Genomic DNA, 25,712 nt, shown 5'->3' with positions numbered 1-25,712 from the left:
GGGTCAACGGTCATCCAGAAAAGTTTTCCTGAGCCAGATGGTATCTGATCCCGCGAATCAACCTTCAAGGACGTTGCACGCAGTGTAGTTGATTTCGCCTTCCGGTTAGGAAAATTTTGCGGCAGTGGGCCCTTTGCAGCGGTGTCACCTAGCTGAAACACTATTCCTCTAAGTTCTACAGTTTGCTGCCTGAGGTCGATTTTAGCGTGATGTTTACTTAGGAAATCCAGTCCTAGGATCGCGTTGTACCCGTCAGTTACCTTTGTTACCACTTATACATCTTCTTGAAATTGTACACCGTGAATATTGAAAATCAGTGATGTACATCCTAATGCCTTCACTGTACCTCCTCCTACTCCACTCAATCTATACCTTGGAGGGTCATATTTCTTTTCTCCAATGCATTCATTACTCACTATTGATACGTTTGCGCCTGTATCCACTAGTATCCTTGCCTCTTTATCCTGTATGGTAGCAGATAACCAGCATTCCGCCTTCACATTCGCATTAATGGCATGAAATTTTATTGGGAACACCTGGCGGCGGCTCCGACATTCCCGTTTGAGTTTAACTGATTTCTATTTCCAAAAACTTTCTTATACTTGCATTCCTTGAATATGTGACCTATTCTTTGACAATTAGTGCATTGAGGTTTTCTGCAGTTTTTTGCTATATGTCCCTGTCGATCGCACCTAAAACATCGTACTCCTGCTGAAAATACATTTCGTTTCTCCTTGTATCTGGTGGCAATGTCTATTTCTTCGAAAGCCGTCGCCACAGATACAGCTTCAAAAACTGGTTTGCCTAACGTCACTCAACTGTTTAAATAATGCATTATTATCGTTTTTAAGCTGTGCTATCTGATTAACTAAGCTCTGAATAGCTTCGTCAGTAGAAACCGCTTGTGGTGCTGACTCTGACTTTGTATGATTTCGTGTCATCATTTTACAAACTGTTAGTTACACACTCTTACTACACTGAATGAAAAATATGTTTAAATATTTTCGACAAGCTCTTAAAATCATGAGAGAAAATACACTTCTAAATAAAGAAAATATTACGACTGCTATGCAAACCTCTATCCTTTCACACATTAAACAATACTAACTGTGGACCTTTAGTGACTGTCATTCACACCTCATATTGAGCCAAGGGTTTTTTCTCTGACACCAAATGTAGCAATTGTGCTACTAAATGTAACACTTCTGCTATTAAATGTAACTGGGTTTTCTCTTTTGATGCTGTCAATTGTCAGGATGAGCATTCTAAAGCATTCTGTCAGGGTGAAAACATTAAATAAATTAACTTTTCTCTCTTCAGGGTGGGTTCTTCTTTGGCTCGGGTATGAGGTCGAATGAAACATCATTTTTACATAAGATAACTTTTATTGAAGATTTGTACAACTGTATCTTACGGGATGTTCTGGTTCGGAGAGCGGCAGCTGTGTGGTTTGTGAAGTCTTCTGCTGCGGCAGCGGCGGCGGCGGCGGCGGCGGCGGCGGCGGCGTCTGATTATGCGTAGCGGTGTGTATCTCGTGTCGCCGTCTCGCCCAGTTGACTGGAGACGCGCAGCGCGAGGTGGCCCATTTAATTATTGCGAGCAAAGTCGTGCATCGGATGGTGATATCTTGGATGTGGCGTCCCAGTGTTTCTCTTCTCTAAGCAGCCGCTTGTGTTGTGCGTCGACCAGCGGAGCGGCGCGGCGGGGCAAGGCCAGTGCCCCGGGTTCGAACCACGGACTCCCGCTCGCCAGTCTTCGGCTGTCAGGTCTTCATCCCAGGTCACAGGTGACAGCTGAGGTGAGGCCGTTTCCTTTCCGTCCTCACGAGTCACCCGGCTACGTAAAAATCAGACTTCAAATACCTTTTAACTTCTGTCTTCTGGCGCCGCGGCTGCTGCATGCTATTCCATTACAGCGGCGGACTAGGTTCGTCTGTGCATGATGCAGACTCTTCTTGCATGACGGTCTTCAGCACCGAAACTGACAGAAAACTACTGCTACGCTTCTTCACTTCATCGTCTTCTTCGTCTGTCTCGTCTCCGTCTCCGTCTCCGTCTCTCTGGCCCACTGCGTCTCGCGTATTTATTCACTTCAATTTACTGGAGGCGAACGACTTCACGGTCATTGCCTCTTCTGTCACGTTGAGAAGCTCCTCGAAGAATCTTCTTAACGTCGGTCATTGGCTCTTGGAATGTAGGCGAGGGCCTTTGATCACATGTGGCGACTGAGAAACACGTGAGCCGGTCATTGCCTCTCCTGTCACGTTGAAAAGCTTCTTGAAGAATCTTCTTAACGTCGGTCATTGGCTCTTGGGATGTAGGCGAGGGCCTTTGCTCACATGCGACAACTGAGAAACACGTGAGCCGGTCGGGCGATGCCCTGACGGCTGAATCAACAGCGCCCACTTATGTGGAACTTGCTGACTTCACGGTCATTGTCTCTTCTGTTCTGCTGTTCTGCCCGCTGTTTGCGAGTATGTAACTCTCTAAACTAAACCAAGTTTTTCATTTATATTCTAATTTCTATTTCACTTAATTTCACTAATTTATTTACTTAAGTACCACTCAACACCACATATTCCTTTCCTCTCTGATTCTGCGTAGAACCTCCTCATTCCTTACCTTGTCAGTCCACCTAATTTTCAACATTCGTCTATAGCACCACATCTCAAATGCTTCGATTCTCTTCTCTTCCGGTTTTCCCACAGTCCATGTTTCACTACAATACAATGCTGTACTCCAGACGTACATCCTCAGAAATTTCTTCCTCAAATTAAGGCCGGTATTTGATATTAGTAGACTTCTCTTGGCCAGAAATGCCTTTTTTGCCATAGCGAGTCTGCTTTTGATGTCCTCCTTGCTCCGTCCGTCATTGGTTATTTTACTGCCTACGTAGCAGAATTCCTTAACTTCATTGACTTCGTGACCATCAATCCTGATGTTAAGTTTCTCGCTATTCTCATTTCTACTACTCCTCATTACCTTCATCTTTCTCCGATTTACTCTCAAACCATACTGTGTACACATTAGACTATTCATTCCGTTCAACAGATCATTTAATTCTTCTTCACTTTCACTCAGGATAGCAATGTCATCAGCGAATCGTATCATTGATATCCTTTCACCTTGTATTTTAATTCCACTCCTGAACCTTTCTTTTATTTCCATCACTGCTACCTCGATGTACAGATTGAAGAGTAGGGGCGAAAGGCTACAGCCTTGTCTTACACCCTTCTTAATACGAGCACTTCGTTCCTGATCGTCCACTCTTATTATTCCCTCTTGGTAGTTGTACATATTGTATATGACCCGTCTCTCCCTATAGCTTACCCCCACTTTTTTCAGAATCTCGAACAGCGTGCACCATTTTATACTGTCGAACGCTTTTTCCAGGTCGACAAATCCTATGAAAGTGTCTTGCTTTTTCTTTAGCCTTGCTTCCATTATTAGCCGTAACGTCAGAATTGCCTATCTCGTCCCTTTACTTTTCCTAACGCCAAACTGATCGTCACCTAGCGCATTCTCAATTTTCTTTTCCATTCTTCTGTATATTATTCTTGTAAGCAGCTTGCCCGCATCTCGTGGTCGTGCGGTAGCGTTCTCGCTTCCCACGCCCGGGTTCCCGGGTTCGATTCCCGGCGGGGTCAGGGATTTTCTCTGCCTCGTGATGGCTGGGTGTTGTAGGTTTAAGTAGTTCTAAGTTCTAGGGGACTGATGACCATAGATGTTAAGTCCCATAGTGCTCAGAGCCATTTTTTTAGGCAGCTTCGATGCATGAGCTGTTAAGCTGATTGTGCGATAATTCTCGCACTTGTCAGCTCTTGCCGTCTTCGGAATTGTGTGGATGATGCTTTTCCGAAAGTCAGATGGTATGTCGCCAGACTCATATAGTCTACGCACCAACGGGAATAGTCGTTTTATTGCCACTTCCCCTTAGCCGTACTCAGCAGATATTCTAGCATGAACGTCACTTCTTGACACTGTTTCCGCACCAAAAACCTCACTACTCGTCTCTGTTCCTCTTTCCTGGTTTCCACCGTGAAGTCGGACGCCCACACGACCTGCTGACCTCATGTCGAGCACGCCTAGTAGACAGATCAGCAACTTCATCTTTGCAACCACGACACCATGCAGCGCGGTACAAATGGACCCAACAACATGCCGAATGGACAGCTCAGGATTGGCATCACGTTTTCTTCACCGATGAGAGTCGCATATGCCTTCAACCAGACAATCGTCGGAGATGTGCTTGGAGGCAACCCGGTCAGACTGAACGCCTTAGAGACACTACCTAGCGAGTGCAGCATGGTGGAGTTTCCCTGCTGCTTTGGGGTGGCATTGTGTGGGGCCGACGTACGCTGTTGGTGGTCATGCAAGGCACCATAACGGCTGTAAGATACGTGACTGCCATCCTCCGACCGATACTGCAACCATATCGGCAGCACACTGTGTAACACCATAGCTCTAATGCTCTACTCATCTATTTTGCTTTTTTTTTATTTAATATTACACCGTTAAGAACCTGTAAATGTTTTTGATTGAATAGATAACACAAAATTGTATATTCTTTTCTTTGTTAAAACTTTGATGTCGTAGTTTGTTTCAATGCAAAGTAGTGTATCTGTACTGTAAATACTTTGTCCCATTTGGAGGGAACAAAACTTACTGTATATAATTGTAATTCTGTGTGAATAATTTTTTGTAGAAGTGTCAATATGTGAAAATGTTCTGTCTTATTTAATGTATTTGTTTGCTGTTATGTAAACTGCTGACCTTCACTTAGGGCTCTTAGTTAGTCTGTATGTAAAAGGTGTAGTGGTTCCCCTCGGGAACGGAACTGTGTAGCGCGCGCAAATTGTGGTTGGCCTAGGTGGAAAAGGTGGAACTGGTAGTAAGTCGGGGACGAGTCACCAGTCAGAGATGAGCTACGAGTCCGTGCACTGCTGTGTAAAAGTTGCATAGTGCTGGGTTCGAGAGGCTTTTCTGTTATTTTCCAAGGCCTCGGATGGATGGATAAATAGCTGGGCTATTCTGGAATTCGTATCTATCTTCGCCACCAAGAAATGACAGAGTCCAGCAATTCTGCTTGCAATTCCACCTACCAACATGCTGTGGCCACCACATTGCGCAATCATTGCAACATATCACTATAAGATGTACAGTGAAGGATCAGCGTAACGGATGTGTGATTGTGCTGAAATATAAGGTAATTTATATCTGAATTTATGTACCAACCTTGATTTTCTACTCTTCATAACACCTCTCAGGGTCCTTTTCCGTTTGAACTAAAGTGATTGCCGAGTACCCTTACTGAAAGTACCTTAAAACTCAGTTTGCTAATTAATACCTATGGGACAGAATAAAGTTAAAGTTAATGTGGCAAGAGAGTGAGTTATAACACCTCTCAGGGTCCTTTTCCGTTTGAACTAAAGTGATTGCCGAGTACCCTTACTGAAAGTACCTTAAAACTCAGTTTGCTAATTAATACCTATGGGACAGAATAAAGTTAAAGTTAATGTGGCAAGAGAGTGAGTTATAATTAATGATGCTTGCTGAAATAATTTTCCTAGTAAAGCTGATTATTAATGTGTTGTTGCCAACTTCAAATTAAAATTTCTCAAGACTAAGGTTTATAAAGTTTTGCTTAGTAAATGATCACATTACTACCTGTTGTTAATCGCAGAAAGTGAGCTAGTATCTTACAGTAATATTAATTTTATGTCTCATGGTAATAAAAGTGGAAAATTGCATAGTAGGAAATTATATACTCATGATTACTAAGTGTTTGTCTCTCTTGTGTGCATATTAACAGTATAAAGACCACTCAGTTTGTGTAAGCCTTGAAAGTGATAGTGTTTTCCTGTACGTGTTATAATTTTGCAAATAGTTTGTGCTGCTCCAGTTGTTAGCTTCAATCTTAAAACATATGTGTGTCAGAGTTCATTGCACTCCCGTGTGGCCAAGTCTAGGTTGCGTTTGTTCGTTATAGTTACTTATACCTACTTTCTAAAACGAGAATGTTAATCATTCTCTTGCCTAGTTAGGCTGGCGGCCGTTTTCTTTATCCGTTGAACAGTACTGATAGTCAAAATTTAGTTTGTTACTGTTCAAATATTTACGTAATTCTGACTTTCATTTCCGATAAGCCACCTCCGTTAGGAACAACACGGTCAACATAACAAAATTCCTCTCAGAGGGTAACACTGCTCTGTTGCTTCGTACCATAATTGCTTTTACAAAATACTTTTATGTCACAACCTGTTTCTAGCATTGAGGTTATGGTATAACAGTAGTAGACGGGAGTGTTATACGTGGCTTTTCCGTGACAGGACTAGTTTGTTCTGTTAGGGCATAATACGTAATAAACCAAATTTGGTATTTCATAGTATAAGCTACGTAAATACGCTGTTGTAGTGTTATACGTGGCGCCGCGTGACAGGAGGTTGTTCAATTTGCACCTACAGACGGAAAAAATTATAGGTAGTTAACATTGTACAAACATAGAGTGAACATAAAACGTCCAGCGGCACGAACCTGTACATTATTTGACAGAACGGATAGTGAAAGTTCAGTTTATATTGGAAACTAAAGGTATCAGTACTTAATAATAGTTATAATGGACAGGAAACTAGAAATAAATCTAGACACGCGAGAGCAGAATGCAACCGAGAGCAGTTTAAGCAGCACACCAACAGATGGCAGTGTGCGCGAGTTAAATTACGTACGGTACCACGCCGATGTTAATAAACAGATCGAAGCTATGAATGTCGCGCATACTAAGCAAGGCAATATGAGCGATGTTGTGGAAGACAGTGGTTATGTTAATGAATCGCGGGATATGTTTGAATCACCAAAAACAGAAAGGGGTGTAGGATCTGAACACGAAAAGGCAATAGAATCTAAAAGTGAAAAGACACTTGATCTGACTGACTTACTTAGAATACTGTCTGCGCAAAATGACAATATTAATGCACAAATCGCAGCACTGGGGCAACAAAATGTAGAACAAAGACAGCTAATTGCAGCACAGGGGCAGTTAATTACAACACAGGGTAGTGATATTAGTAAACAAATGCAAGAGCAGGGCAAGAATCTTAGTAACCAGATTGAGAAGGTTGATGTAAAAGTAGACATTGTGAGCAATGAAATTAAAAACCTCAAAAGCGAAATTACTGTCATCAATGGCAATATTGCCAACATACAGGGACAAATCGATGACATTAACGAAAGATTTGACACAGAAGTAATTAAAATCCAAGATCAAATAGAACCCCTAGTCTGTACTAAAGTGGATGAAAAGGTATTCGGTATTAAATCCGAAATACAAACTGAATGTAACGAGGAATTTGCACAGATCAAACAGTCTGTAACAGAAACGAGCAGAACTCTAACCAAACAGATTCTTACTTGCGAAAAGAAGTGTGAACATAACACTTCACAAATCCAAGGCAAAATGTATGACTTGGAAAGAAAAATACAAATCGGACCTACAAATATTACTGAAAGAATGCCCCTCAGTAAAATATTAGAGGGCGAAGAGAAATTCGACCCTGTAAAAAGGCATAACGGATGGCACCCCCTAGACTTTATAAAGAATTGCGAAAGAAATTTTCCTGAATATTTGTCCGATCAGGAAAAGATCAATGTTGTCATTAGTGCATTAACGGGAGAAGCTAAAAGGTGGGGGTTGAATCTGGATACAAACCAGATGTCTTTTGAAAATTTTAAACAAAAATTTATTGACGAGTACTGGTCAGAACAAAAACAAGACCAGTTGTGGCGTGAATTTCTAATGGCCAGACTGTACGATATCAGAGGCAGGCAAACCATGAAAGAATTTTGCGAATCATGGTACAGAAAACTAATACACTTAAAAGCAAGAAGAACTGAAGCCGAGATCGTTTGGGTTCTTTGGCAGAAACTGCCTGAGGATTCTAAACGGTATGTTGGGAGTACCCACAGTAGTTTTTTCGCGTTTTTGGAAAGGGTAGAGGATGAAGATCACTGGCGAAGAAATCGCGAGTCCCGTCCCCGTCATAACAACAATTATTCGCGCGAAGATAATGACCAAAACGAACGACAGGAAAATGATAGATTTCGTGTAAACACGATTCAAAGAGGTCGTGCGAGAGGCAGGGGAAATTTTACGACGCGCGGCAGAGGATACATGGCGCGGAATTTCCAAAATAGAGAAGAAATGGAAAACTGAAAACCGCGTGTGTTACGGGCCGGATTCACGCGGAAACTGGTATTGGGCCCAAAGAAAAGATGTCCAATATTAGATTCGAAAAGGAAAGATGTAAACCACGAGGCAGGAAGGTTAAGGGCGCGCCTATAGCAGACGGGCGCGGAGTGATACATAGTGGCGTTCCCAGTGCGAAGTCACGTGACTGTTCGTGCTCGGGCCAGCGCTTGCCGGAGCAGCGTACATTGCATTTGGCAGCAGACACAAATGGCAGACGTCAGAACAAGATGGCTGCCGTAGAGAGAGACAGAAGAGGCGGGATCGGACACTTCCGATGGCCGGTTTCAGTAGTAGGTGAATTTAGTAATGAAAATAAAGTTAGTAAGTCATATGACAAAGATAACTCAGTATCGGATTCGTGCGAAAAGACTTTATTAAAGAATGAAAGGGAGACAGAAAAGGCGAGTGAAAACGAAAATATTGGCACTGTTAATGATGTGTATGAGGTAAAGGACGTAGATGTGGGGGAAGTTATGACGAATAAAGAGAAAAGGGAAGTAGAATATGCCACGCAAAAGACGTGTGAACAATTAAAGATAGGTGAAAGTGATGTAAAGGAGGACGTTAGTGAACATTGCATTATAAACGGTGCAGACAAAATTATTGTTGATGGAAAGGTGTTTTATGGTTCTGATGCAGAAGGGTCTAGTAAGAATTTCGCACGATTACCTGAGAATGGTAACAAAGGGGAAAATGGAATGAAAGTTATCGAAGTACATGACGATTATACTAAATATGAAGTTAAGGCCGAAATCGTTCAAAGTGATATAACAGAAGTGTCTGACTGTCCAAACGGTGTACATTGTGTAGAAAATGAGTCGAAAAACGAAGTGGCTGAAACATCTAGTGATAATTTGCCTCACTGTTTAAAAGTTGCATTCCTGCTCGAATCGGATGACGAAAATGAAATCAGTGATAGTTCAGGTGATGAAGGGTATATGAATACAGATAAGAATGAATATACTAACTTTCCCTATTGTGCAAAGGTCGAGGTCTTAAGTGAATGTGATGGTGAGGAAGAGAGTAGTGATAACTCTAGTGACGATGAATTTGCAGGTGTAAACGAAAGTGAATATACTTTTACTGACAGAGGGTACGAAAAAATTAGTGACATTTTTCCAAAGCAAGATACAGAAAGTAGAACTGGGCCAAAACCGAATGAATTATTCATTAATGTAACACAGGGGCATAATTTGCAGGAACCTCCAGATGATGCTATACTGGGGCAAGCCTTAACAAATGTTTTGAAGGGGTATGAGTTACAGGATCAAAAAGAACCACCTGATAAAATGATAACAGAACAGGAGATGTTGTACCTTGCTAAAGATTTTGAATCTCCAAGACCTAAAAAGCCACCTGATGAAACAAAACGTTGGCAAGATCTGAATAGCATAGTGAAAGATGTAGAAAATAGGAGGCCTAAAAAGCCACCAGATTTAAGTCACTGTTTTTGAACCATAAAAGACTGCTCTGTTATTGAAGAGACTGGGGGCAGGATGTATGTATATACTCTGCTAATATAATGCATGACTTTAGTATTATTATTGTATCTGAGTGTTATCTGAAAGTGAATTATTGTTTTGTTGACCTTGAGGCCTGTGGAAGTGTGTTGTTTATTTACTGTAGTATACTGTTTGACTTTGCTTAGGAACTGTTTATTTTCAATTGAATACTTATTGTTGCCAGCCTAATTATGAAGAGAGGGCCATGTAGTGTGAGAAAGATGAAAACATTAGGAATGATGATGCTTATGGTCACTTAATGAAAGTGCAAAGAACTCCACAAGATAATAATTTATTTCTAATATACTTAAAAATCAGAAAGGGCTTATGTTTGCAGTATGTGGTTTACTTAAGGAGACATGTCCTCAGATGAGGGTTGTTGACCCTCAGGGGGCAATGCATTCTTTGCATTGTCAGGTGCCTGACGAGCACCAGGGACCCGAGTTGTTGCCAGCACTACTTCCGTTTCTTTTCGTGTTGGCAACCTTCCCCTTCTTCATTCGGAACTTTGACTGTCTTCTTTCTTTCTTCCCTTTTTTATATTGAATCGTGTTATACAAAATGTGAATTCAACTTTAAAATAACTGAATCCCAGTATTCAAGCCACGATTGTAACCAATTGCTCCAAACTTAAAATTTAACACTAATTGAAAGTTATTTTAAAGTGAGGTTCCCAAAAAAAGTAGGTATATTTATTTAAATTTTTGTAGTGAATTTGAAAGATGATGAAAATATTAATAATGCTAAATTTTCCTTGTGCAATGTGACTAAAGATAAATGTTTTTGAGAAAAGTAATTGAATAAATAATATGGGTATACTAGAAAATGGCCAGGAATAATGAAAATATAGTGGATACAGAAAAAGGAAATAGGAATATGCAGTTAAAATAAATGAATAAATGTTTCTAAGCAGAAAAATACCGGTGTGAATAAAGGTAATGTTTAAAGTGAATAATCTAATATGATTAATGTCTAAAGATGGTTGTATAGAAATGAGTAAGAACGGTGATGAAAAATGTTGTGTGTTTAAGACTGAGGGGATAAACCTGACTAGTGTACATGATATAGATTAGAGAGGTATGTGTCTAATGCCACCAAAAGTGGGCAGAACTCACAGTAGGATGTAAAATTATTGTTCTGAGCTTGACATATCTAATGGCCTGAATGTGTAGTTCAACTTGATACTGACTTTAAAAGAAATATTACTGAGTAAGAAAGTGGGGAAAAAAAACCATAAATCAGGGACTCTCAAATAAGCCCTGATTATTGTCCTTATACCAAACATGTCATTTAAAATTTACTTGATTAATGTATATGTTACCTGGTGTTGACATTTGAAAAGAAATGGTTTTGTTGCCAGTGTCTAATTACTGTTTCAAAGTTGCAGGTTTTATATTTTGTACCATTAATGCAAATGTTACCAAAGATGTGACGTAATGATGAAAAACACAAAGATGATGACAATAAACTGCTCAAAAGTATGTTGTTGGGCAGCTAAACAAGACGAAACAATAAAAATTGCAGTGGTCCTAAAGCTGAGGGCTACCCAAATATGCAGTGTGAGCAGTAGCCAAAGGACTTGCCATTGTGGGGCAAAAAGTTGATAAGTGGTTACGAACTGCCAAACCTAGAGGATGAGGCAGTGTATGAATTGACAAATGTCTGTTTTAGTGTTCTTAATCTAAATTGTGTTTTTGTGCCTAAAGGTTTATAGATAAAGACTGCCAAAACAATAATGGGCAGAATGTATAATATAGACTGCTAGTGCTGAGGCAAGCAGTGAACGTAGTTAGGTTTATTGATCAATGTGTTATGAACTGACTATTCTTTCTGAAGTCAGTGAAAATTTATTACAAAATATATATCAATTCTCATTCAAATAGATGTAGATGTTTTGATGCTAGCTTTTTTGGAAGAACTTAAAGTTTTGGACTGTCTGTTTTTAAAATACAGCAGTGATGATTAAAGATAGGTTCTGGATAGGTTAATGTGTTTATGTGCAACAAACATTTTGGACTGCTATTAATGAAGAGCAGCTTTAAAGTTAATTGTTTTGAGAAAACCTTGAAAACTTACTTTTGTATTTAAAGAGTCAGTTGGAAAAAGTTCTCTTAGCTGTTTGTCTAAAATTTTGTGCATTGATGGATGCAAACTGAAATTTTGAACATTAACTACTGAACCCTGCAAAATGTACTGTGATCATGAGTATACTTGTGTGTCTCTGAAAGTTACATTCTTTAAAAAACATTGAAAGACAAATTTCTGCTTTGTTGAGTTAAAATTATTTATGCGATTGTCTATGTGTTTATCATTATCATCTCTGCTATTGTATATGTGTTTATTATTATTATTATTTTATTTTATTTGAAGATTATACCTTTTCTACTAATATGAAGCTTATTTTGTGTACTGTTTTGTCTTTTATTTGAACTGTATGTGTGTGAAATGAACATGCTTAAAGGTATCCTGTGTAATGATGAAAATAAGTTTACTTAAACCAGTCTGAAAATGAAAATTACTATAAATACTTTACTTTGAAAATGTTTTTTGGAAGAAGTGTATGAATCTCCTTAGTGTATATACTGTATATCTGTAATATGTATTTTTTTTATGTCCCAACTAAAGTTGGATGGAATAAATTATTTTTTTTTACAGCCAACACCACTTAGGTGTTATAGATGTTTCCTTGAAGTATCCCTTACGGGAAACTTCAACGAAACATGGGGCATGTGTAACACCATAGCTCTAATGCTCTACTCATCTATTTTGCTTTTTTTTTATTTAATATTACACCGTTAAGAACCTGTAAATGTTTTTGATTGAATAGATAACACAAAATTGTATATTCTTTTCTTTGTTAAAACTTTGATGTCGTAGTTTGTTTCAATGCAAAGTAGTGTATCTGTACTGTAAATACTTTGTCCCATTTGGAGGGAACAAAACTTACTGTATATAATTGTAATTCTGTGTGAATAATTTTTTGTAGAAGTGTCAATATGTGAAAATGTTCTGTCTTATTTAATGTATTTGTTTGCTGTTATGTAAACTGCTGACCTTCACTTAGGGCTCTTAGTTAGTCTGTATGTAAAAGGTGTAGTGGTTCCCCTCGGGAACGGAACTGTGTAGCGCGCGCAAATTGTGGTTGGCCTAGGTGGAAAAGGTGGAACTGGTAGTAAGTCGGGGACGAGTCACCAGTCAGAGATGAGCTACGAGTCCGTGCACTGCTGTGTAAAAGTTGCATAGTGCTGGGTTCGAGAGGCTTTTCTGTTATTTTCCAAGGCCTCGGATGGATGGATAAATAGCTGGGCTATTCTGGAATTTGTATCTATCTTCGCCACCAAGAAATGACAGAGTCCAGCAATTCTGCTTGCAATTCCACCTACCAACATGCTGTGGCCACCACATTGCGCAATCATTGCAACATATCACTATAAGATGTACAGTGAAGGATCAGCGTAACGGATGTGTGATTGTGCTGAAATATAAGGTAATTTATATCTGAATTTATGTACCAACCTTGATTTTCTCCTCTTCATAACACCTCTCAGGGTCCTTTTCCGTTTGAACTAAAGTGATTGCCGAGTACCCTTACTGAAAGTACCTTAAAACTCAGTTTGCTAATTAATACCTATGGGACAGAATAAAGTTAAAGTTAATGTGGCAAGAGAGTGAGTTATAATTAATGATGCTTGCTGAAATAATTTTCCTAGTAAAGCTGATTATTAATGTGTTGTTGCCAACTTCAAATTAAAATTTCTCAAGACTAAGGTTTATAAAGTTTTGCTTAGTAAATGATCACATTACTACCTGTTGTTAATCGCAGAAAGTGAGCTAGTATCTTACAGTAATATTAATTTTATGTCTCATGGTAATAAAAGTGGAAAATTGCATAGTAGGAAATTATATACTCATGATTACTAAGTGTTTGTCTCTCTTGTGTGCATATTAACAGTATAAAGACCACTCAGTTTGTGTAAGCCTTGAAAGTGATAGTGTTTTCCTGTACGTGTTATAATTTTGCAAATAGTTTGTGCTGCTCCAGTTGTTAGCTTCAATCTTAAAACATATGTGTGTCAGAGTTCATTGCACTCCCGTGTGGCCAAGTCTAGGTTGCGTTTGTTCGTTATAGTTACTTATACCTACTTTCTAAAACGAGAATGTTAATCATTCTCTTGCCTAGTTAGGCTGGCGGCCGTTTTCTTTATCCGTTGAACAGTACTGATAGTCAAAATTTAGTTTGTTACTGTTCAAATATTTACGTAATTCTGACTTTCATTTCCGATAAGCCACCTCCGTTAGGAACAACACGGTCAACATAACAAAATTCCTCTCAGAGGGTAACACTGCTCTGTTGCTTCGTACCATAATTGCTTTTACAAAATACTTTTATGTCACAACCTGTTTCTAGCATTGAGGTTATGGTATAACAGTAGTAGACGGGAGTGTTATACGTGGCTTTTCCGTGACAGGACTAGTTTGTTCTGTTAGGGCATAATACGTAATAAACCAAATTTGGTATTTCATAGTATAAGCTACGTAAATACGCTGTTGTAGTGTTATAACTGGCGAGGCATTCGTCTTGATGGACAACAATTCGCGCCCCCATCGTGCACATCTTTTGGATGACTTCCTTCAGGATAACGATATCGCTGGACTAGAGCGGCCAGCATGTTCTCCAGACATGAAGCCTATAGAACATGTCTGGGGTAGATTGAAAAGGGCTGTCTATGGACGACGTTACCCACCAACCACTCTGAGGGATCTACACCGAATCGCCGTTGAGGGGTGGGACAATCTGGTCCAACAGTGCCTTGATGAACTTGCGGATAGTATGTTACGGTGAATACAGGCATGCATCAATGCAAGAGGACGTGCTACTAGGTTTTAGAGGTACTTGTGTGTACAGCAGTCTGGACCACCACCTCTGAAGGTCTCGCTGTGTGGTGGAACAACATGCAATGTTTGCTTTTCATGAGCAATAAAAAGGGCGGAAATTATGTTTATGTTGATCTCTATTCTGATTTCTGTACACGTTCCTGAATTCTCGGAACAGAGGTGATGCAAAATTTTTTTTGATGTGTACACAGTGATCTGTCGCGGAAGGCACATTTTCACAATGTCTTCGAAAAGCTAATTGCATCTACCATTTACCATTAGGATATGGTCTTGTGTACACAACCTGACTTTATACGAGATAACCTAGGAACAACTAAGTTCAGGCAGAAAGAATATTTGATCCCAAAAGCGAGCCATCAGGAGTGTGCATTGTGTTATTTCACAAAGCTTATGTAATTATCTAATCTACGAAAGTGGAGAGTCTCACTTTCACATCTCGGACGTTTCACTCACATGGGATTGGCATCATGTTGATTGAAATGAGCCTCAGTCTGTTCACGAGGCTTAGCGTAATTTCAGCAAGGCAATCATAAATCCTTCTCTAGAAATCTTTAAAGGATGCAGCCATGAAGTCATCGTTCTCCAATATAGCTTCCGCTATACAAGCCGAATTCACGATTTTCTGCACCTGACGACGGTCACAAATACACTCCTGGAAATGGAAAAAAGAACACATTGACACCGGTGTGTCAGACCCACCATACTTGCTCCGGACACTGCGAGAGGGCTGTACAAACAATGATCACACGCACGGCACAGCGGACACACCAGGAACCGCGGTGTTGGCCGTCGAATGGCGCTAGCTGCGCAGCATTTGTGCACCGCCGCCGTCAGTGTCAGCCAGTTTGCCGTGGCATACGGAGCTCCATCGCAGTCTTTAACACTGGTAGCATGCCGCGACAGCGTGGACGTGAACCGTATGTGCAGTTGACGGACTTTGAGCGAGGGCGTATAGTGGGCATGCGGGAGGCCGGGTGGACGTACCGCCGAATTGCTCAACACGTGGGGCGTGAGGTCTCCACAGTACATCGGTGTTGTCGCCAGTGGTCGGCGGAAGGTGCACGTGCCCGTCGACCTGGGACCGGACCGCAGCGACGCACGGATGCACGCCAAGACCGTAGGATCCTACGCAGTGCCGTAGGGGACCGCACCGCCACTTCCCAGGGACACTGTTGCTCCTGGGGTATAGGCGAGGACCATTCGCAACCGTCTCCATGAAGCTGGGCTACGGTCCCGCACACCGTTAGGCCGTCTTCCGCTCACGCCCCAACATCGTGCAGCCCGCCTCCAGTGGTGTCGCGACAGGCGTGAATGGAGGGACGAATGGAGACGTGTCGTCTTCAGCGATGAGAGTCGCTTCTGCCTTGGTGCCAATGATGGTCGTATGCGTGTTTGGCGCCGTGCAGGTGAGCGCCACAATCAGGACTGCATACGACCGAGGGACACAGGGCCAACACCCGGCATCATGGTGTGGGGAGCGATCTCCTACACTGGCCGTACACCACTGGTGATCGTCGAGGGGACACTGAATAGTGCACGGTACATCCAAACCGTCATCGAATCCATCGTTCTACCATTCCTAGACCGGCAAGGGAACTTGCTGTTCCAACAGGACAATGCACGTCCGCATGTATCCCGTGCCACCCAACGTGCTCTAGAAGGTGTAAGTCAACTACCCTGGCCAGCAAGATCTCCGGATCTGTCCCCCATTGAGCATGTTTGGGACTGGATGAAGCGTCGTCTCACGCGGTCTGCACGTCCAGCACGAACGCTGGTCCAACTGAGGCGCCAGGTGGAAATGGCATGGCAAGCCGTTCCACAGGACTACATCCAGCATCTCTACGATCGTCTCCATGGGAGAATAGCAGCCTGCATTGCTGCGAAAGGTGGATATACACTGTACTAGTGCCGACATTGTGCATGCTCTGTTGCCTGTGTCTATGTGCCTGTGGTTCTGTCAGTGTGATCATGTGATGTATCTGACCCCAGGAATGTGTCAATAAAGTTTCCCCTTCCTGGGACAATGAGTTCACGGTGTTCTTATTTCAATTTCCAGGAGTGTATCTACATCATTAAATGGCCAACCTGCGCCACGGTCCTCTGCTCCCATTTCTAGGTTTCCTGTCTAAAATTTTCTAGGGGCAACAAAAATTTCATTTTTAAATATTCGTGTAATTATTGACAGATTAATTTTAAAATTCTATCATAATCTAATAGTTATGAGGAATCATCTTTTGTGGAAAGTTTAGCTCCGTATGACAAATGTTTAAGTTACACACTGTGCCTGTCTCGAGGTAGCATAGCTCAATGCACGAACAAATACTCAGACTAATTCATCCAGTATCTGAGAATTTGAGCGGTTACCGACTTCCAACAAATCTATATAATTTCAAATCTTTATAGAACTTTTGCATACTGACTCCCACCACCAACCTCCTATCCCCCAAAAAATAAAGGGAAAAAAAAGGTTTATTGGGTACTACATTTTCTCTGTACTACAACTTCATCAACAGTCACGACCGTGTAATTCATTCCTTCTTTACTACTGATTCTTCTCGCAACAAATTTTTTAGACACTGTCCACATATAGCACTGGAGAATACACCTGCTACATTATATCGATGTACAACAGATATATTAGATATACGTACATAAACGTCTGGATTTTTGATCAACTAGCTCTTGCTTAAAGTTGAGCGAAAATAACCTAGACTATATTCATCCATTATTTGATTATGAGAGAACTTGGCGAGTTCCACCCAATTTTAACATATTTCAAACTCTTAAACTTATATGCTTAACGTCAGATATTTAAAACACAAAATGATCAGACGTCCGAAGCTGTTTCATATGTGGGAGTTCGATTCTTTAAGGAATTGGGGGTTTGCTGGGTTCCTGTTTTCTTCATCCTCTTACAACTGCTTTTAGTGTGAGCAATCATAAATTAACATCCTCCTTATTTTCTCGATAACTGCCATCTGTGGAACTTTCAGGGGCAACATACTGGCGCAAACATCTTCTGAATTCCTCTTCCATTCCACCAACGTTAATTTCCTAATAATGATGGCAGCCGTAAAGACGAATTAAAATTTGAGGCATGGCCAAGAGTTGAAGCTGGGTCTTCTTGTTTGTTAGGCCAGCAGGCTAGATATTACACCACCACAGCATTACAATTAACTCATCTGGGGTGCCATTTCAATACAAAGAGCCTCGGCAATAGTGATGATCTAAGAAGTGGACGATAAGCTGAAGATATGAATAGAAGTTTGTGTTTTGGAGGGTATTGGACGACCGTGTAGATTTGTTCGGTATAGTGCTGTGTTGGTGTAATAGCTAGCGTACTTCCCTATTAAACCACGAGACCTGGGTTCCAGTCATGGTCATGTTAGCAATGTTAATTCATTTGTTCAGCTTCCATCATCATCGTAGATAAAGACGAGACTCAAATGTCTCACGGAGAATGTAATTGTATCAGGTTAATTTCTCGATGGCTCGTATCTGCTGAACTTTCATAGAAATTTATTATATGGCAACAGACGTACAGAATAGTGTAAAGCTCTGTCTCTGACAATATTATCGTTATCTATAATTTTTCTCTAAAAATTGCTAGGTTTTCTTGTGAAACTTTATTATCATTTTCATAAAAAAGCGGTACAACTTTATTATGAAAATCGTTGTTCCGACACATTAGTATTCTCATTGAAAATAAAAAAACAGAAATTAATCCCTCTTCCTATAAATCATGAAAAATATCGGACTGCGATTTTTTAAATATTATGTAATATCTCCTAACTATTAATAATGTAATGCTGCTGCACACAATAAGAATATGAGCGCAACTTACAGGCTTTTATTTTTTTTTTAAATCAATGTTATCGTCAACAATCTACAACGCAATTTGTCATTTGACAATGGTAAAGCATTACTTCTGTCATAAACTACTATTATTTAACATTAAACGTCCTGGCAACGAACTGCTCCTTAACAGGAAAACCAAATGTCAGTGGAAGTAGTCAATCAGTTTGGAGCATGAGGCCAATGATGTGAAATATCAGTCAGTCACGTGCTGCGTCCCCCAGCCGCGCGTTCTATTGAACAACTATTAGCGACTGTGGCCACAGAAAAAATGTCTTTCGTAAGGAAACTCCTCTCTTCATCAGCTTGCCCAACGAATTTTTGTGTCGGGCAATAAGGCGCTGGTAACTCCCTCTGCGTTTTATTTGCTTTTAATGCAGTCTATGATACAACAACTAAGAGGGAATAATAAGATTGGACGATCAAGAACGAAGTGCTCGTATTAAGAAGGGTGTAAGACAAGGCTGTAGCCTTTCGCCCCTACTCTTCAATCTGTACATCGAGGAAGCAATGAGGGAAATAAAAGAAAGCTTCAGGAGTGGAATTAAAATACAAGGTGAAAGGATATCAATGATACGATTCGCTGATGACATTGCTATTCTGAGTGAAAGTGAAGAAGAATTAAATGATCTGCTGAACGGAATGAACAGTCTAATGAGTACACAGTATGGTTTGAGAGTAAATCGGAGAAAGACGAAGGTAATGAGAAGTAGTAGAAATGAGAACAGCGAGGAACTTAAAATCAGGATTGATGGTCACGAAGTCAATGAAGTTAAGGAATTCTGCTACCTAGGCAGTAAAATAACCAATGACGGACGGAGCAAGGAGGACATCAAAAGCAGACTCGCTATGGCAAAAAAGGCATTTCTGGCTAAGAGAAGTCTACTAATATCAAATACCGGCCTTAATTTGAGGAAGAAATTTCTGAGAATGTACGTCTGGAGTACAGCATTGTATGGTAATGAAACATGGACTGTGGGAAAACCGGAACAGAAGAGAATCGAAGCATTTGAGATGTGGTGCTATAGACAAATGTTGAAAATTAGGTGGACTGATAAGGTAACGAATGATGAGGTTCTACGCAGAATCGGAGAGGAAAGGAATATATGGAAAACACTGATAAGGAGAATGGACAGGATGATAGGACATCCGCTAAGACATGGGGGACCATGGTACTAGAGGGAGCTGTAGAGGCCAAAAACTGTAGAGGAAGACAGAGATTGGAATACGTCAAGCAAATAATTGAGGACGTAGGTTGCAAGTGCTACTCTGAGATGAAGAGGTTGACGCAGGAGAGGAATTCGTGGCGGGCCGCATCAAACCAGTCAGTAGACCAAAAAAAAAAAAAAAATACAGGGTGACCCCATGAAAACCCCCTGATTTCCAAATGCATTAAAAAGAACTGTGAGAGGTAACTGCTGTTTGCGGCATAATTCAAAGTAACTCAGAAACTGCTGTACAAAAAATTAATATCCTTTCTACATCGGCTCCTTTGCAGTTCGTAAAACTGGGTTGATGGAGGCAGTGGCATCCACCGAGATCGTCAAGGTCACTTGCAAGCGAGGTATACACAATGTCTTGATCATAACCTCGCAGAAATAACTCCTGAGAGGTTATTTCCGCAGATCGAGGAGGCTATTTGGTTTATCGGTCACGTTCCATCCATTGCTGTTGAAATATTCTGTCCAGGAAGTCATTAACATGTAAACTCCAGTTCAGCAGTGCCCCAAACTGCTGCAAGATCGCATTTTGTTCAAAGGCAAGTAGCTGACGTACAGAAAATTGCTAAAGCATATCGTGACAAATGGTTCCTATTACTGTTTGTTCGCTGAGGAAAAATGATCCAACTATTCAGTCTTTCGTCACTGCACACCACACATTCACCTTTTCGCTGTCTCTGACGCGTTTCGCGTTTTCGCAACTCATGGGGGTTTATTAACCTCCAGACGTAAATTATGTGCCGATTAAATTTCAGAAATGTATGGAAGCTTCCTTCACCTGATAAACATATTTTCTTGGTAATTGGGGTTTCACCAGATCCGGTTCAACGGGTCAATAGTGAACCCTTGGTGATGCTGCAAGTCGTTTGACTTCAGTGTCTACACAATATGAAATCTTGAAGCGTGCAAGCAAATTCTCTTTTGCGGCTCCTTCTAATCTGTTGAGGGAGGGCCGGCTACCTCGCATGGTGCTCGTCGAACTTGGTTTGATGAGCTTCTTTGGAAGGTCTCTCTGATCTCCTCTGCCATTTCATCACATGTGCGCTTACAGCCATAAGCTGAATTGTCTGTTTACACGGCCAGTGGCTAGGAACTTGGTCATACCAAGCCTTGTTCATCTTAATGTCCGGCGGCTCCCTTTGAAATTCATGTCGAAAATTTCTTTGGCGAGTAACGGGTGACATAGTTGCCGCGTAGCACACCAGTTACTAGGCTCTGCCATCACATATGGTCTATAAAGGTAATTATTTAGCACCTCAAACAAAATAAAAACAATTGCTTGGAAAAAACTTACACATCACTTTTTGAGTTGCTGTACATAAACACCGCAAAATGCAAGGATCTTTGAAACTGTATTTTAATATCAGGAACGTCTTTAAAAAGACATTTAACCATCCCAGATGATTCGATGGGAGACAGATTTTAGAAAAAAATTAAGTAAGAAAAAGGCTGTTAACCATTCCAGATGATTCGATGGGAGACAGAATTTACAAAAAGAAAATGTTAAGAAATAAATCGAACAGAATTAAAATGCAGAAATTTTGTTCGTTTACTTAGTGTTTGTCTGCTTCTTGTGTTTTCTTTTTTTATGCGAACAGGGGTGGCTAATTGGTTTACTCACCCCACGGTAGTCAACGGTTTTGCCTACGGCTTGCCTCCCTCTGGGCACCATCCGTTGGGCCATGCAAAAGAAAGCTTTTCTGCCTGTTCAAGTATTTTGTGGGCATGAACCTGGCTCACCCTTGCTTTCCACTACTATACCAGCAACCATGTCATTTTTGTAGCCTAACCACAAAACCGAACACTAAAGTTCTTAGCCACCGCAGGTTATAGAGACTTCCTAGCACTCACCCCAGTTGTACAGCCGACGTTGCTAATAATGGTTCACTGACAAATTACGCTCTCATTTGCCGAGACGATAGTTAGCATAGCCTTCAGCTACGTCATTTGCTACGACCTAGCAAGGCGCCATTACCAGTTAATATTGAGATTGTAAAACATGTACTGTCAACGATGTTCACCAATTATGGATTAAAGTTAAGTATTCCAGAAGCTATGTACTATTTTTGGCTACTATAATTCCTTGTTATTTTCCAGACCTCACACCAGCCTGCGTGAGCTTAAACGTGTGCTATTCGGCTTCCTCCAAACCCCGTGAATTGGCTCCTGCCAATTCGCAACATTGGCGACGAGTGTAAAAACGGTCTTCTTCTTTATACTTGCTTAAATTACTTGTGACATGGCTTCACCACAATCTCCAGATGTACTGTCCGAATTTTATCGCTTGCAGAATCAGCAGACGCAGGCCTTATTGGATGCCCTTGGACAGCTCGTCCAGGGTCAACGTGCAATACAACACGATGCGGCAGCCGCCACTCCACTGCTACCGCAGCCACAACACGCTGTTGCACCACCTTTTCGTCCTTTTGATGCTGCACTGGAAAACTGGACGGAGTGGTCACGCCAATTTGGATTCCATCTCGCCGCCTACAGAATTCAAGGTATTGAGCGGCAGCCTTTTTTGCTTTGTTGTGTAGGAGTGTCCACCTACCATGTGATAGTGAAATTGTTTCCCCGACGCGACGTAGCAACTCTGTCCTACGAAGAAATTTTGTCTGCATTAGATGCATATTTCAAAGAATCAATGTAGTTGCAAAACGGTATACGTTCTTTCGTACAAAACGTGTGGCAGGTCAGACTAATCGGGAGTGGGTTGCAACTTTGCAAGGCCTTACTAGGGATTGTGCTTTTGAGTGTGAATGTGGACTCCCTTATTCAGATGCTATGGTACGTGATGCAATTGCACAGAACATTTCTGATGTTCGTATAAGGGAACAGATTTTGAAACTAGTTAATCCCTCCCTTCAACAAGTGATAGACATATTGGATAGGCGAGACACACTTTACTTTGCTCAGGAATCATTTGAAACTTCACCAGCTGTGTGTCACATTAACCGGCCCGCCGGTCGCGCTGCACAGAACAGTAAACAGCCCTCGCGCCCGTCCGCGCAGCTGCTGCCAAGCTCTCTGCTACGTGTGCCGCGCAAGCGAGCAAATGCAGTGCTAAAATCATGCCCGCGGTGCGCTACTAGACATTCACGTGAGAATTGCCCATCACGCCAAGCTATTTGCTTTTTCTGTAATAAAAAAGGACATGTTCAAAGTGTTTGAGAGAAACAGCTCAGAACGGACACTCACAACCATTCCAGGCCCTTTGCTTCGCGCCGGAATCGAACCAAGAATACTCAGGCTCGTGAACCTTCGACCATGGACATTCATGTAGTTCATTCCACTCTGCCCAGTGCCACTCTTTCTAACAGTGACTGTGTTCGTCCCACAAATAGTGTGCGTCGACATCGCCGGAAATCGCGTCAAGTCGCAAGTGCTTCTGTCCCAGTGTCTGTTCACGTTGCACGAGACAGTCGCTCTTGTCATCAGCAGGACAATAAACTTTTTGTATATTTGGACATTCATGGCAAAGTGATACCATTCCAGCTCGATACCGGAGCTGCAGTTTCTCTGATCAATCACGACGCGTACAAACAGCTGAGCACACCTCCGTTGCGTGCCGCAAATGTTAAGTTAACTAGCTATTCCGGTCAGGATATCCCTGTGTTAGGACGGTGCAGCCTTCTTCAACATACAAGGTACAAACAAAACTTGTGTCTTTTTACGTCCTTCATTCTTCTTCTGCAGCGAACTTGTTTGGTTTAGATTTATTTCAGTTGTTTAACTTGTCTATAGTCAATCAGGTCCTATCAGTGAATCAGACCATGCCTTCAGCCAGTGTTTCTCGTCTATGTGAAGAATTTGCAGACATTTTGGCACCGGGCCTTTGTTGCGCTAAGAACTATAAAGCACATTTGGAACTGAAAGTAAACGTGCAACCGAAATTTTTCAGAGCGCGCAATGTTCCCCACGCATTGCGTGATGAGGTCGCAAAAACATTACACGATTTGGAATCACAAGGTGTGATTGAACGTGTGCAGGCTTCTCTCTGGGCCTCACCCTTAGTAATATTGCCAAAACCTTCCGGAAAATTGAGACTTTGTGTGGACTTCAAGGCTACAGTGAATCCACAACTAGTGATTGCAACTTTTCCTTTACCCCGCCCGGAAGATCTTTTTGACAAACTGTGCCCGGGTAAATATTTTTCGAAGTTGGACCTAGCAGATGTGTACTTGCAAATACCAGTGGACGAAGAATCCCAGCGCGTTTTGGTGGTTAACACGCATCTTGGTTTGTATCGGTTCAAAAGACTGCCATTCGGGTGTGCATCCGCCCCTGCATTGTTTCAGCAATATCTGCAAACTGTTTGTGCCTCGGTCCCTACTGCAGCAAACTATCTGGACGATATTGTGATCTCCGGAAAGACAGAAGGCGAACATTTAGCAAACCTCCAAACATTATTTCAGGTCTTGCGACAAAATGGTCTTCGCTTGCGGAAGGACAAATGTGTGTTTTTTTGCTCGTGACTTACCGTATCTGGGACATTTCATCAATGCCCAAGGCATACATCCGAGTCCAGAGCACCTCCGTGCCATACAGGACTTGCCTTCGCCGCAGAATTTGAAGCAGCTACAGAGTGTGCTGGGAAAAATCAATTACTATAACGGATATGTGCGCCACGCCTCTTCCATTTCAGCTCCGCTTCTTCGCTTACGCCGTAAAGGTGTTCCGTTCGTCTGGAGGACGGAATGCGAACGCGCCTTTCGCCAGTTGAAATCGGCGTTGCTTTCCACTACTTGCCTTACGCCATTCGATCCCCAGAAACCCCTTTTGTTGATGGTAGATGCATCGGATTTAGGGATCGGTGCTGTGCTTGCGCACAAAGATGGATCGCATGATCGCCCTATTGCCTTTGCGTCCAAATTGCTCTCGTCTGCGCAAAGAAAGTATTCACAGATAGAGAAAGAAGCTTTGCCTCTCGTATTTGGTGTTACTAAGTTTCATGATTTCTTGTATGGTCGTCACTTTACCATCATCACAGACCACCAACCTTTGACATCGCTTTTTCATCCGCACAAGCCTGTACCTCCACGTACAGCGCAGAAATTCATTCGCTGGTCTGTTTTCCTCTCGCAGTACCGCTACGATATCTTGTATCGGTCCACTGCTAAGCACGGAAACGCCGATGCGTTGTCCCATTTGCCTGTTGCTGAGGATAGAGCATTCGATTCTTCCGAACTTGCTTGCATGTTCATTGATGCGGAAACCGATGACGTGGTCGAATCGTTACCGATCGATTTTCGTCGTGTAGCTACAGCCACAGCTGCTGACCCTGTCCTTTCTACCGTTTTGTGTTTTGTTGCTACGCAATGGCCCTTGTCAAAGTCACGGATCGAGGATCCGTTGGTTCGCCGGTTTTTTGCTCACAAGGAGAGACTTTTTGTTCGACGTGGTGTTTTGCTGTTGCGTTCTGATAATGATCAGTCCTGGGTCGTGGTCCCACGTTCATTACAGTCCTCTGTCTTACGGCTTCTCCACCGAGGACATTGGGGTATAGTGCGTACGAAACAACTTGCTCGTCAGCACTGTACTTGGTTCGGAATCGATACTGCGATTACGAATATGTGCTCTTCTTGCATGGCGTGTGCCGATCAACAATCCGCACCACCGCGGAAATTCTTTGTATGGCCGAAAGCCACTACCCCTTGGCAACGCTTACATATCGATTTTGCTGGTCCACTCTGGAATGCTCGTTGGTTGGTTGTGGTAGATTCATTCAGTAATTTTCCTTTTGTTGTCCGGATGTCTTCCACGACGTCATCTGCCACCATCCAAGCGTTATCCGCTATCTTTTGCATTGAGGGTCTTACACAGACTATTGTTTCCGACAATGGCCCACAATTCATGTCCGCAGAATTTCAGTCATTCTGCAAGGCCAATGGTATTCAACATCTGACATCCGCACCGTTTTCGCCTCAGTCAAACGGTGCCGCTGAACGATTGGTCTGGACTTTCAAGTCACAGATGTTGAAGTTCAAAGAGTCGC

This window comes from Schistocerca nitens, chromosome 1 (assembly GCF_023898315.1).
Source record: "Schistocerca nitens isolate TAMUIC-IGC-003100 chromosome 1, iqSchNite1.1, whole genome shotgun sequence".
In the NCBI taxonomy this organism is placed as follows: Eukaryota; Metazoa; Arthropoda; class Insecta; order Orthoptera; family Acrididae; genus Schistocerca; species Schistocerca nitens.
This window is presented reverse-complemented; position numbering follows the sequence as displayed.